General features: G+C 43.1%; 1 protein-coding gene across 2 annotated transcripts in view; it reads right to left on the bottom strand.

Moving 5' to 3' along the window:
• FBXW11 (F-box and WD repeat domain containing 11) overlaps positions 1–12451 on the bottom strand; it is a 48728-nt gene extending 36277 nt beyond the window's left edge. Inside the window, exon 1 of one of the 2 annotated variants that reach the window (XM_041470153.1) lies at positions 12371–12451. The gene's annotated coding sequence lies outside the window, so the exon portion shown is untranslated. Of the gene's footprint in view, positions 1–9872; positions 9898–12370 lie in introns of those variants that run through there. The other variant, XM_041470158.1, reaches the window with a different exon arrangement.
• Between the last annotated feature and the right edge of the window lie 1749 nt (positions 12452–14200).

Consider the following 14200-nt stretch of genomic DNA (forward strand, 5'->3'; position numbering starts at 1 on the left):
AACTTAAGTCATAAAGCCCAAAGCACTCAGGTACATGAAGGACACCAGAGAAGTGCTTATGAGAACCCTTCTGTTTGGAGAATAAATCACGCTTGGAAAAAGTCATCCCTGCACTTCACATCTCCCCATCCTCCTGGGCAGGTGTCTGAATCCAGCACCAAGCCATGGCTGGCCACGCCACCTGGAAGCACCACAAGAAGCTGCTGTGACTGTAAGGGATTCCCAGGCTGCATCCAGAGTGCTCATGCCAGTTTAGGCTCTCCAAAGGAAACAGGCTGGGATATGGTGGAGATGACGAGGATGGCCAAGCACTGAAGCACCAGGGGGAATAAAATGCAATGCTACCCTTTGCAAATGCCTGCAGTATGTGCAACTGCCACCAAACCGAGCTGTTGGATCAGGCCTCAAAATCTGTAACACCCACACTGAGAGCTAAAAAAGAAAAGTTATTACAAGAAACTGCTGAAAACAAACCCCAAACTGGTGTCACTTTTCACTGAGAGGAGATTCCAGCCAGAAGGAACCACACTGGAAAGCACCGCTGCTGATTACCAGAGGGAAAACTGGCCATTTTTACCTCAGATTTAGGGACTAGGGAATCCAGGCCATCCCCCTGCCCACACTGCCCCCAGACCCACCATGGGTAGTTTTAATTGCTTCTACACTGCTGGCCTTGGTTTGAAAGCTCTGTCTCTGAAAAGCCTATTTAAACACAGGGAACAAGTATTTCAGATATTGGAGAGAACATTCTGTTCCTTTAAAGAAAAGGAATCAAATATGTATTTCTTTTTAATGGAGCTGTTGGACTGTTTCCAAAAAGAAATGGTAACAGTTCCACTGTTTTGAGGCAAAATACCAGAAAACATGTCAAAGAGGTATTTGTAAATTACTTCAGACCCAACAGAAGCAGCAAAGCAGTTGTCTGGTTATGACAACTCATTTCAACAGCTGCAGAGAATAACATTTCCAAAGGGATGCAGGCTCTAGAGCAACAGGCTGTTTATCCTCTCCCATTCGTGATTTCATGCTCTGGAGGAGAAGGTTTGAGCAGAGCCCATCTCCAGCACTCTGTGGTTTTAAGAAAACTGCATCATGTCTGTGCCTGAATTTGTACTGGAAAAAGAGGATGAAGTCATTTTCATGTTCAATTCTTAGCTTTCAACTACAAGTTTTTCCAACTACCCTTTCTGTTGTTGTGCTTCCCTCTGGTAGCAAAATAGAAACATCAACAGAAGGTCAAAATTAGTAAAGAAAAACAAAGAGAAGCTTAAGCAAGTTAATGCTAAATTGTAACATCAATAAATAAAAATATAAACTTCCTTCTGGAAACCTCTGTATTTAAACTGAAAGAAGAGAAATTTACGTTAGCTACCCAGCTCAGAGCACTGAGTGCCATCTCCCGGGATGGACACTCCATGAAAAGGAAAATGCAGATCCAGGAGCACTCTGGAGCTGGCCACCCCACTGGGCAGAAGGTAAGGGTGAAGGACAGGAAAGCCAGAGGTGCTGCCCCAAGCCTCCAGAGTACTTGGGAGAATGGGTTTGGAGGAGTCAGGGAAGACTCAAGTCTGAAAAAGCCACTGCATGAACTTCAAGATCTGGCCTGCAGAGGAACAAGCTGAGATCTCCCACTGGCAGCTCGGGAAGTGAGACATTTCTTGTTCCTGCAGTGAATGAACTCTGCTAAAGCTTCCAGGCCACACAGCCCATGTCTGAACACAGAGGAAAGAGGAGCAGGGCACTGCATGCAATTAAGCTGAAAACTTCAAGCACAGATGGAAAGGTGTAAGAAAGAACCTTTTCTAAGAACTCCAAAGACCTTGGGAGGGTGAAGTAAGCCCAACAAAACCTAAGTGGAGTTTTAAAAGAGAGATAAAATTATTTTTTTAAAAACAGAAGTAGAAGAAAAGCGTAACTGAAGACAGGGAAGAAACTTGGTGGGGCAGTATTTGGTTACTGGGTTAATTTCATTTATATCTCTCTAATAATTCATTTCCCAAGACTTATTTCATCACCTCCTACATTATGCAATAATTCAAAGTGATGCCTGGGCTCTTATCTTCTGTTGCTTAATGAGCAGTGCTCACATCACACTGGAGATGTTTACTCACAGAGCCCAGAACCCTGCCTGTCTCTGCCTGGCAGCCCTGCTGGAGCCACTTCCCAAATCAGCACCACAAAACACGCTCAAAAGCCTGCCGTGCTCCAAGGATGAAGCCATGGAAGGTGCTGTATCCACAGGGTTGCATCACACACCTGCTAACAGAACCAGTTTCTCTAAAGACCTAAACAAGAATTTTGGTTTTAATCTTGCAGAGAAATCCATATCAAAGCAAATGAAAACAGGAGCTACTGGATACCAGTGTGTTCATGTACAAAAACATCATTAAAGGTAACTAAGCAGTTAAAAATAAGGCCTTGCAGCAGTTTCAAGTATTATGAACTGGCATTTAATATGTACTTCTCCACGCAACAGAAACAAGTGTTAAGCGCCAGTGACTTTATTTCCTAATAATATCAATTAAACCAAAAGCCAGTGTAGATGAGAAGAAACCGCAAGTACCACAAACAGGAATAATTTTTTTAAAATAAATTACCTATTTCTCTTCTGCGTTCACTAACAGCTCACAGAATGCAGAAGGCAAACATTTCTCCAGTAAACCGCAGGGTTTAAAACACTAAGGTTTAAAATACTATGAGGGTATTTTACTGCATGAGGAAAAGCACAGAATACACACCCGGACTGAGAACTGGAACACCTCCCCCATCCACGGGCAGAGGGGATTTGCTGAAATGCTACAGCTTGATTTTAAACAGCCTTGTTAGGTTTGATGATGGTTAACAACCTCACAGAAAGGCAGAGCAAACCTAATCCCTGCTTTCTTCCTTCAGGAGGATGGCAGGTGACTGCTGAAGCCTAAAGGTTTGAACCCAGACTGGGTAAGAGCTTCCTGAAGAGATTCTCCAAGGCTCCAGAGCGAAGACTGCTCTTCCCCCTTTCTGGCCTGTTCACTGGTTACTCTACACACACCACACACAACAGACATTATCCCAGGTAACTTCTGTGAATCACCAAGAGCATCTGTACTTCCCTTCCAGCACTTGCCATTAATCATTTCACTCTAACTAATGTGTGCGACAGAACCAAGAGCTCCTGCTACCTGTGCCCCACCTGATTTCTATGTGGGCTTAGAGTTCAGGAAACAATGAAGGGCAAGTCACAGTGCCAAAAATAATAAATTGGGAAAGCAGCTGGTGCCACTTTTGCTTCCAAGTTCCTCTTCAGACATCACTGAGTCACATACTCAAAAGGAGAACTTTTATTTTTCTAAATAATCCTTCACAGACACTTCCAAAAGTCTCAAAGCTTCTTCTGGTTGCAGCTCTACAGAAACAATCAAACCTTAATAAAAAGAAAAAAGTCTTTACTTTGGCACAATATTTCACTGAACGATGGAATATCCTGAGCTGGAAGGGACCCACAAGGATCATCAAAGTCCAACCTCCAGCCCTGCAGACACCCCAACAATCCCACCCTGTCAAAATTAGAAGTAACTTGTAATTATTGCCAAGACAGACACCAAACCTCTGGGACTCTGCCCAGGCATGACTGTAGGCACTCTTCTATAAGCAATGATTTGGCCACGAGACTGTCCACTTCTATAAAACTGAATTATCCATCTAGTAGTTCGTCTTGGACATGAGTTTTTGTCCTTTCTTTGAATACTATTTCAAATTTGGAAATGTAAAGCATACAAATGGAAAAACAGATTTGTATTTTAACAAAAATTTTGAAGGAATTTCTGGTTCTGAAATTCAGATTTGCTGAACTACAAGTGGCCACATTTTGCAGGTGAGAAGAGAGGTTCTGAAATAACTGGTTACTCTCTAAGGTAAGACACTGATGTTCTCCAGTGGCTGACCTCAAACGGAGTGACACAAAAATCAATTGTTCATTTTCATTCACAAAAAGCAATTTCTTTTAACTACTCATTTTATACACATGAAAGACCTCAACCACTGAATAATACTCTTATGCAAACAGACTAATGTTAAATAATCCTTGTTTTCTGCTAAAAAATGTTACATTCAGAAACACGTTGGGAAGTGCCACACAGTTGCTACACATGTTCAGCATTTTCCTTCCAAGGTAAATACCCTGGGAAAAATTGTTAACTGGTCCCAAAAGCTCCCTTTTTATCATTTTCAATCCTTCCCAAACCAATGAAGCAGCAATTCCCCATCTATAAGTTATGCAGGCTTAGCTCCAACAGCTTACAAGAAGAAAAACAACAGAGAACTTAGGATTTAGTGGTTTCCTATGCAGACCAATACCCCCACCCCCATCCCTTGTTCTTCACTTCTTACAAGGTAAAAAACTGAGTTAACAGGGCAGCCCAAAGACCCCAGGACTCCATGCTCACTATTCTGCGTTCAAACACGTGCAAAGACTAAGGTAAGGCTACACCCAGGACCACGCTTAGGAGCAAATAAAATGCTTATCCTTTCTAAATTAAATCACACAAATATCACAGGCTGGTCAGTTCATTGCAATTTAAGAGAAACGGCAAAGCTCATTATGGTATTTTTAAGTTAAACGAGAAAGCAAAACGTAGCAGGCAACATGCAGAACTATGCTACTGATATCACAACGTCAGTAAACAGGCAATAAAACACAACAGCTCCCCCCCGGCCCTACTGCACAGAAAGCCCTTAAAGAGTCACTCCTACAATGCAGTTAAGTAGAAGATTTCAGAAAAAGGATGCACAAAAAACATTTAGCAGACTAAACAATTTGATTAAACAGAGTCCTGAGAGTTTAACACAAGTTCAACAGCATAACATTTACAACAAGAAAGAAGAAAGGCACCTGGAGACATCTGACACTGGGCATGCTCTGCAGGCATCTCAGTGCGCACATGCTCTCTACCAGGTTGGAGCAGCCTAGCCACAAAGACCTTGGCACAGAACACTGCAGGGTGACAAAAAGGAAGGAAGAGAAGAAGCAGTTAGATGCCACAACAAATCACTCAAGGCAGGCAACTCATTAGTATGTTAACGTGGGTACTTATCTATGTTATTTCTACATTAATCACAGTTAGCAGCCAGAGGTAAAATAACCACTGAAGATCCTGTGCAGCAATCAAGGACAAGCCATCCCTCTGGCCTGAGCTCCTTTTCCCGCTCTGTAACCCCGTGGCTTTAGTGCCCAACTGAATGCTTTAACTGACTCCCAGCAGCAGGAGAGTTTTAGTTCACCCACACTGCTGCCCACAGCAGAGCTTCCGGGGCAGAGGCCTCACCCAGCAACCCAGCCTGGCCAAAATCCCTGCCCAGCTGTGCCCTGCACAGTCCCCCTGGGGACAGGAGGCCAGGAGGTGCCATTGGGGTGCAAGTCTTCAGAATCCACCTGGAGGAGCTTTGGGAATTAAGGTTTGGCACTCCCCAGTGTCTCAGTTTTCTCAAACAAACTGTGGTTCTTTATTCTGCACTGGGACAGACAACCTGACAATGGGAGCACATTTTAGAGAGGAACCACACTTAGATAAGTTCAAATTACCAAGTTCCGCTTAATCAAGGAATCCTAATGATCTGGGGAAAAATGTTGGAATTACAGTTGAAGATATCCTAAAGTTGAATCATCCTCTGGCTACATTTACTACTCTTCCTGCTACCCAAGCTTAACTACCAAATTCCCCATTGCTGACATGAGAAGTTAGGAAAAGTCTGGAGAGCCCTTTTGTTTCTTTTCTGAAGCTGAAGAAATGTGATGCAGACAGACTCCCCAAAACTTCTGTAGCTCCCCAATATTATTTCCCAGTTCCTTTTAAGGACAGAGCAGTACATACACCAGATAAAGTTAGGGAAAAGGATTCAATTCCTCAGCATCAAGCAGTGCACAAACCCAGCTGCAATATTTGGCACAGATTGAGCTTTCACTATTTTCCACACAGGCTTCCCATTTAGTTACAATGGACATCAAAACTTTGAAAGAAAAGCCCCACACAGGTCAAAGCTGAAAGTGGAATAACTGGAGGTAAAGCCTCATGGAAAGCAGTTTATGCCAGGATCAAGGAGGGGGAGAGAACCCAGAGCACCTAAAGGGTAAAAAACTTTTCTTTTTTTCATATCTTATTTATAAGACAAATGGAAGACTGATATTTTCATCTCCATGCCAAGGAGAGAAATTACAGCAAAACCAGCACAAGAATGGCCCTAGCAGCACCAAAACACATTGAAATTCCCTCTCTTACCCAGCAGGAAGGTGCTGATTCCACAGGGATGTCCTGTGCTATGCACATGGAATGGCAAGAGTGGGAGCATATCTTATGGACAGGGGTAAAAACAGTCATACCTATGTTATATTGTATTATTATTTCATTAATAGCAAAACAAACCCATAGTTTTCAATTACTAAACGTTTTTACAAGTTTATTTAATGCTTAGAGAAATGGGATTTAGCTATAAAGTAATTACTCCACTATGTCTGTCATTACTTTGCATTACTTAACTTTGACATGTCCTCACTAACATTGGAAATTTAGTTCCCAGGACACTTGTAAGACAACAGGGAAACTACCTTAATGTCAAGAAGACATTAAAAAAAAAGAGGGTTTTTTATTATCAAAAAAGATGGGATGTACTGTTAAAACCCACTGATTGAAGATACACACTTTTATAGGTCTGCTTTTCAAAAATGAGTGTATAATTCAAGAAACTCCCTTTCCAATCTGTTTCATTCTTTGTTCCTGTTTAGGACAATATCTTCATGGTGGTTCTGCAACACTGAACCAGCAAAATTCAGGGTATTTCTGCAGGTGTTGATTAAAGCTCAAAAATATTTTTAAACATACGGGCCTGATAAAAAAAAGGTCACTTTGCTCACATGACTTAATAAAAGTCATTGATAAAAAACACAGTAAACTCCTCTCCTGAGATTTTCAGATCAGGTGTACAAAGCTGAGTATAATGTTTGCAATGAATCTACACCTGAAGATGTCCACAAATTATAAGCTAAAAATCGCTGGTTTAGAGGTTATTATGTGGGGGAGTTTAAGAACTACTCTAGTTAAATAAACTGAATTTTAAGTGCTTAAGAGAAAAATGGGTAACTTGAGAACATTTTTAAAAATTTAATTCAAAATGCATTAGACACTGAGGTCATTTCCATGCCAAGGTTAAGCCACACAAAAACCTTTTCACAGCATTATGAAACCCTGCATGAAAGGCTTTACAAAAACTCCCTGGACACCCAGCTGCAGCACTGCTCTTGCACAATGCTACAAATTAAATATTGTGTCCCACTTCACACCAAAACAGGAACGTGCAAATATTTGTGTGCTTCCCTGACATGTTATTGCTTGACCCTGTCATGAATAAAAGCTTAACAATGTTGCAAAGGCTTCACTTTGCACTGGCCCTTCTTTCGCCAGGAGCCCAGGAGGTGCAGCGCTATTTAATAAAGTCTGGGAAGGGGAAAGCGCCAGTGGCCAATGAATTAAATTGAATTAAATCAGAGCACAGAGATCAGAACTGCACAGGTTAAGGTAAAGCCAACTGAAACTCAGATTTTAAGGAATAAGGTAATTAGCAACACACAGCTTTAACTGCCTCACATTCAGAGGGCAGTGGATCACCTGGAGGTTCTGTCTGCAGAGCTGAGAGGGGCTTTGAGCCCCAGGGCAAGGAGGGAACAGACACAGAAACTCTCATTCTGATCACTTCAATGCTTTGTGCTCACAAAGATTCATACTCTAATTTTATTATTAGATTGCTGATGCTAATTCCATACACAAAGAACTGCTTTGGTGGTCTAGCCCCAGGAATTACATTTCAAGGTTTACATTTCAATCTTAAATCTCAAATTTAAGCAGCCTATACAAAATGCTGCATTCCCAGGGAAACCTGTAAATCCTCAGTAAAAAGGAAAGATGCTTCATTGTCTTTAAATCTCGAATGTTAAGAACTTCTTAAATTAATAGCAAAGCACACAGCAGTGTGCATCCAATAAACCAACTTTGTAGCTGGGAGCTTTTAGGATGGAGGCATAAAAAACACCTCCTTGGGCCCTGAACTATCCAAAGTTTTCCTTCACTCTGGACTTCTCCCAGGTTACACTATGGACTTCTCCCAGGTTAAAGCAGTGTAACATGCCCAGAAATTGTTTCCTTCAGTGCATCTGATACTGTCACACAGAAATCCTCACACTTCTGTATCCCTTAAAAAACCTCATGCGTTTATCCTCTAAAGCCCATTAAACTGCTCAAGAAATGCCTATAGCCTGTATTTCTGATGGAATTAGAACACCTTTGCAACCCAGGCATGGCAATATTGCAGTGTCATAACCAAGAATGACAGCATTTACGTAACCCAGACTTATCCTGCAAGTTTTATAAAATATTAAAATTATGACCTTAGAATTTTTCACTGCATTCATTTTATTTATACAAGGTAATTTAGGGACTTCAAATTTATTGGTGAGTTCACAGCTTGGGAAATTCTGGTCTTAACACAAAATATGCAAAAAAGGTACAACCAAATAACCTCAGCCTTCACTGTCAATTTTTTTCAGATTTTTAGCTATAAGAAACTCACATGCTACTCAACACTGGTCACTTCCTGGTTAGTTTACTTTGGCCTGGACCAACACAATTAGTATTTATTTCCACCAACAATTAATATTGATAATTTTATGGGTAAGTGGTGCTAATTAAACCCCTCTCCATGGCTGTGGGCTCAGTTTAATGCAGCCCAATAGGTGCTCTGAAAAGCCAACCTGGATTTGAGGGCAGTCTGACAGCCTGGGAAAGCCTTATGCTCCCACCTCCAACTTAATGGCAAGCTCAGATCTCCTCAAAAATCAGCATTAACCACACTAAGACATAAAAAATATGAGCAGTAACACTGTTTCAAGGCCTTCATTATTATTTTACACTCGGCAGGAACAGCAGCCAACTCCAACTCCTTCCCGGTTTGCAGGCTGGGATTTCCTCCAGATCTTACCTGGTGCTTTTCCTGTTCAGGCTTCAAACAGTGCCAAGCAGAGCAGTGGTGAAGCCCTGGGCTGGGAATGAGTGTGCACAGGTGGGAAAGCAGAACATCCAAGGGTCTGTGTGAACACTGGGTGGGACATGCAGGGAGCGGTGACACGAGCGAGCTTCCCCAGGGACAGCGCGGCTGGCAGGGGACGGTCCCAGCACAGCTGCCTGACCAGCAGGAGCACTCTGGACTCCTCCTGCTGCCACCCCACAGCCAGGCTGTGCCCGGGGAGATGCCCTGTGCCCACGTGCTCCACACAAGTCTGCTGGAATCGGTGCCATCACATCACCGCCCTTCCCACGGCCAAACACAACCCCACTGGGCCTGGGGGATTCGGAAGGCTGTTGGAGCACCATCCACACAACACATTTCCACACTCCAGGGAGTTTTACATGTGCATTCCAGCAATCTGCTTCAATTTCAGCAGAACTGGACTCCCAGGCCAACAACGTTGTTTTAGATGTAATTTACTCTTGCATTTATTTCTCTCCTTCTAAGAGCTACAAATGCAAAAACAAATTTCTCAAAAATAAATACCAACAAAGTGGAAAACTAATTTTAACTTGTGAAAATTTTTTGATTATTCTTTTACTGCTATCAGATCATTCTAATAAAATAGGTAACCAACAGCTGAGTCACAGTGCCATTAGGAAAATCAATTTAGCCAAATCATTGCCATTCACAATAAAAACTGCTCAATGGAATAACCTTCCAACAGCCATTCGAGATCTGCATGTAAGCTCTTGCATTTGGGGAAAAACACTAAGTGAGGAATCAGGAAATTTAAAGCACGACAAGGGAAAATAATTGATCAGAGAAATTCTCCTTATTACCACAGTGATGCTCTAGATAGGACACTGAATTCAGAGGAGGCTGATGGATAACGCTGTCCCACTCTGCTCCTGAAGATCAAAGTGTGTTTGCTACACACAGTCAATGCTACAAAAGGAATATGGGTTCAGTGGAGAGAAGATTAAATGCTTTCTTTTAATAGAATAATGATCTTACTCCATTATAATTTATTAATCAGGATAAGACTCATGAGATGCAGCAGCTCGTTTTCAAGAAGATACAAAGGACTGGGAGAAAATCCTAAAATGTTTGCATAAGTCACTCTGAACATTAACTGAAATAATCTCAATTTTCCAAAATACACAGCATTTAGATTAGCCCTTGCTTCCTTCATGTACATACACCCCAACTCCCACAGTTGTGTGATACACCTTTCTGCACTAATATCCCCCGTGTTACACTTAAAAGGCCATTTCTAAAGCAAAACACTTTCTTCTGCTCTCCTGCAGCAGAACAGGGACTTACAGACACCTCCAGCCGCAGCTCAGGGCAAATCCTGAGTGGGCAACAGAGACCCAGCACTGCCAATCACACAGGAGAAACTTCCAGGATGTCAAACAGAGAGAAAAACGTGGCTGAAACTTGTCTAAGGTGTTAAAAACCGTCTCAGACCCTTAGGTTTTCAAAGCTGAGGCCTAACAGAGCTAACAAAATATCCTACGACAGGCAAGGCAGGGTAGAAGCACTCAACAAGTTCCAATGCCCGTGGAGGCTGGGCTGCCAGGAACAAACCCAGGATTCCCAAGCAGGGCTGCACACCCCAGGCTGCACAGGAATACTGCCACAGCTCTGAGAGCTGCCTCATATGGCACTTTCCCAAATGTAACATTCAAAACACAGGCAAGAGCAAAGCCTCCAACCTGCTCAGCTCTACTGCTGCCTTTGTAGGGCTGGTTGATGTCTCCAGAAGTTAAGCAATATTAAATAACTTTGAGGATCTTAATCAGCAGGAGCACTCATTTATGCTTCCTCTTTTTTTCTCTGCTCAGTGTATTTTAAATTATTTCCTCTTTTCAGTTTTCATCACTAAAGATGCCAAGTTTGCTTCTGCCTCCCTGTTCTCTCATTTTAGAAAAAGGCAAATATTGAACAGCAAATACTCCACAGAAAGACACTATTTTACACTTTTAACTCCAAAGTGAGTCTGATGTCTATGTGGAACAAATTCAATTTGATACTAGATGAGAATGCAAGAAATGTGTCAGTCTAAGGTTAATAAGTATTTCCCTTAGATTCTGCCTCTGGTTTATTTAAAAGAGTCACACTAAAACAGACTTCTCCACCCTAACCAAATAAAATTCAACTACTCAAAAAATCAAACCAGGAAACAAGAGCACCCTTTGCACAAGTAATTCATTATAAATGTACTTAGCAATTAAATTCAAATATAACTTTGGCACAAAATACCACACCAGCAAAACAAACGCAGAATTAAAACCATGCATGAGATCAACAGCACCTACAGAGTTTCTGCTACAGGAGGTTAAATACAGAGGCCTCACCATTCACTGCAGTAACTGCCTACAAAGGAGAACACACAAAGGCTGAGCATTACTGCTGTTACTGTCCACACGTATCCAGGTACATTGTTTCACAGTGACTTTAGAAATAAGTTGCCAAGTCCATCAAAGCCCCAACTTACAGTAAAGCTGGGCACTGGGAGGCACAGCTCTCCCATTCACACCAGATATGATATTGAACGCACATTATTTTACTTTCCTGTCAGCCAGGGACCCAGCTTGCCTTCCTGAGGCACACAAGCACCTTCAAACCCATCTCCAAGATAACCTGTTGTAGCCTTTTGCAGGCATCTCAAATCTCAGAGGAATGTGACTCCAAGTACAATGGCTCTCTCTACTCTGAAATAAACCCACTGTCACTGTGAGGCTCCTCCTGCCACCCCCAGCCCTACACCTGTCCCAAAACAGCTGAGGCCAAACCTTCACACTGACAGCTCAGGAAGGGTTTAGGACACTGACTCCAAGTGCTGCCCAGAACAAAATTTCAAATATTTCAGCAGGAAAAGCTACAGGAAATTGTCCTAGGAATAACCAGAGAAGTTCTCTCCAGTTCTGATGGACCCATCAGAGGACAGGGACTGAACTCAGAGCTGGGACCTCCCTGAACATCACAAGGAGCCCAAGACAGTCACTGACAAGGCTGCTTCCTTGTCAGTGATCCTTCCAGTGACCCTAGCATCCTTCCAGAAGCAGGATGTGGCAGCCAATGGCTCTGTGTCCGTTCCTGCACACACAGAAGTTTACCTCATGTTCCCAGGCCTGTGCTCCCCAGCAGACTGGATATTCCCTCCAGTACTGCTCCTGTATCTCCTGGCCATGCTCTGTCTGACTCAGCTGAGCAGCTGATTCCCTGTGCCCTAACACTTGGGGAACATGAAGCAGTTAAAGCGAGGGACTGAATGTGCAGACAAACTCATCTAAGCAGAAGCAGCAAGATATAGTACAGGGTGACTTCTTACCTGAAACTTTGTTTCTGGGCTTCAGATCCACCAATCCAGAATGAAAGGGGATTCGAATGGGTTTTCCTTCTCAGACTTGTCTGTTAAAAGAGAGCAGCCAATCATCTTCAGCTTGGTGTATCTACTTCTGTCTTGAACGAAATCCCAATTACTGCTAATGCTGTTAGAGACAAGGCAGCCCAGGCACCTGCCCAGCCCGGGACCGACTACGTTAGTGGGGTCGTCGGATTGGTGGATCTAAGACAGAGAAACGCATTTACAGACAAGAAATTGCTCCTTGCCTTACTCTGGGTCACCCAAACAAGCGTTTTGGAGTACAGCTCACTTTGCTAAGATTAAGGAAGATGAGAAGAAGCTACAAAGCAAATAACAAAGCCAAGTCCAGAAGCTTCAACCACCAGCTCACACCTCGCAGGCCTGCTCCAGGAACAGAGGTTTGCACAACAGCTCAATGCAGTTCTGGTCTGCCATAAACATCCTCTAAAGCACTTTGCTGCAATGATTATTTCCCTGTTTCCACGCTCCAAATGACCTCATTTGCCTTACACGTCTGCAGCACAAAGATGGAGTTGTCAAGACACTCCTGATGGGAAGAACAGCACTGTATTCAGTACATCTGCAGTACTGTTGTGTCTCTGGAAAACAATCTAGAACCAGAAGAGAGTAAGACACTGTACACTACTCCTGAGACAAGAAACAGTCACCTCTTGCTAAGCAGGGAGAGAAAAGGCCTCCAGCCAGTTCTGCCAGCAGCACAGCGAGAGTGTGACTACTTTAAACCAGCTAGAAAAGGACACCTCAGAGAAGATGGGGTCTGCAGAAAACTCACACTCCACGTGCAACAGAAAGCTCAGCCTACAGAGACAAAACCATGCAACTTCCACCAAGAGCTTCAAAAACTTCAGGCCATGGCCTATGGAGCTTCCCCTACCAGAGTAGTGACTACAAAATGCTGCAACATCACCACCACCTCTCACCCTCTCTGCTCTGCAGTCCCTCCAGAGTCCTGAACCTCAGCCTCTCCACTGCTGTGCCCCACATCTCAAGCTCCAGCAACTCACAGAAGGGTGGAAAAACTGCCACTGTCTCCAGCTGTGTCAAGAAACCATCTCCATGAGGACAGGACTGTCCTGACTGTCCACAGCTCCTTAAAGAAAGGAGCATCTTCATGGTGGGGTGATTTCCTGCTTTCCAGGCCCTGGCAAAGGCAGTCAATCCCAAGGCAGCGTTTCAAGGACAAAGCAGCGCTGTAGGCCCAGTACCATGTCCAATGCATGATTTTTAAGGCTGCCAAGGAAAGTGCTAGGATGTCAAGGCATATGACTCAGAATTTTGAGAGTACAATATAGCTCAGCAAGAAGCCAGCTATCAAATTATATAAATGTACCGATTTGCCAAGTCACTGCAGAGCCAGCAGGGTGCTGGAAGGAGAGGCACTTCTCCAGGAAGCCAAACCTTAACATTATTTGCAAGTGTAACAGCACAGGTCTGATTTTTGTCTCCAGAAGTCCTGGCATGCTGGAGACAGCCTGAATAACAAGTTTCCCTGGCTAGTCCTCCCCTGCCCTAAGAGAATTGCCAACAAGATTCTCTATCAAGTCCAAGCTGGAACTAACTAAGTTTTGCAAATTCTGAGTACAGATTTTCAAAGAGATTTAGGCATTTTTGTCTGAAAATCAAAAATTGGCTTCACTGCAAAGGTTGGAAGACTTGAGAACAGCCCCATCATGCAAACCATGCTGAAATACACAAGCTCACACCCCTCAAAAAGGCAAACAGTGCACATTACCATAACTTTTGTACCAAAACTCCACATTCAAGAACTCCTCA

This window comes from Pyrgilauda ruficollis, unplaced genomic scaffold (genome assembly GCF_017590135.1).
Source record: "Pyrgilauda ruficollis isolate IOZ18807 unplaced genomic scaffold, ASM1759013v1 scaffold105, whole genome shotgun sequence".
Taxonomy (NCBI): domain Eukaryota; kingdom Metazoa; phylum Chordata; class Aves; order Passeriformes; family Passeridae; genus Pyrgilauda; species Pyrgilauda ruficollis.